This window comes from Colletotrichum costaricense (assembly GCF_030867565.1).
Source record: "Colletotrichum costaricense strain IMI 309622 chromosome Unknown Scaffold_8.1, whole genome shotgun sequence".
NCBI classification, from domain to species: domain Eukaryota; kingdom Fungi; phylum Ascomycota; class Sordariomycetes; order Glomerellales; family Glomerellaceae; genus Colletotrichum; species Colletotrichum costaricense.
In genome coordinates this window covers 1297709-1298849 of record NW_026848237.1, presented here as the reverse complement: position 1 = coordinate 1298849, position 1141 = coordinate 1297709, and positions in this window count along the sequence as shown.

Below are 1141 nucleotides of genomic sequence, written 5' to 3'. Positions count from 1 at the left end.
CTAGACTCTACAAGCGGTCAGCGGGGCATCTCGTAGGCACGCCGCAAGAATGATGTCAAGTCTACTCCGTACTCTTAGTCGCAAGCCAATAGCGTGGGACCGGGGATGATCGGCTCCGGGGTCCTCATCCGCGTCGCCCAGAGCACACACACGTAAGCACAGAAACGGTGATGGCATCGTTTACTGCCAAGAGACGTCTTTCATCCGGTGATTTAGAGTGGTGGTCCTACCGCTCCCTCAGCCTGTCCCTGACCGCATCCTATCAGTCTCGATCGTTCGCTTCTGGAACACCATCAAGAAAGGGGCCCGTGTTGTATGGTTCGTTGCACGTATCACGTATCCGTATCTGTCTATGGAAGCGATTGCCAAGAAAACTCCGAAGCTCCGAGGCTTGTGGCTTAGTAGTGAAGCCTCTCAACAAAGCTCGATGACTAACTTACCGAACTTGGCAACCGATCCGTAGCCAACGAGAAAGACCACCGGCCGAGTCCGCGGCGTGATCTTTTCTCTCGGCATTCGCATTGTCGTGTTCGCCATCGCATTCCCAACTCCACTTGGCTCCCCGAAACCCTTCTTGTTAGCTGAATCCCGCTGATCTGGAACAGCCTCGGCCACCCGGGGCCTCGGCGTCGCAGCTCTGACGGCTTTGGTCGTGAGGCTCAGGATACCGTTACGCCGTTCATCATGTCGTCAATGCTAACACTATACGCCCGTGTTGGTTCATGCTAGGGATGGAAAAGAGACCCCTTGGTTCGCAGCTAACAGCGTCAGTGGGCCACCAAATGACGACAGCCGAAGGGTTTAGTTGGGAATTGCGCATAGTTAGTATCAGGTATTTGCGAAGCAGTTCCTGCGCGACCCGACATGCTGGTTGAACCAGTACGGATGAGACGGGTGAGACGGGTTAGCTAGAGATGGTGACCTCGCGACGCGAATGGCTTCACGTTTCGGTGTCGGGTGTCTCTGTTGGCTGTTACGATCTCAATGAACTTGGCCGCGGGCTAGGCACTAAGTGCGTGTCTAGGGAGGCGCTGCCGCGCAAGCAGTCAACCCACTCGGCCGGGTCCAAGGCAACGGATTTGTCAGAGGCCAGAGGTCGGTTTTCCAGAGTCGATCTTTCACTACATCTCTTACCAAGCAA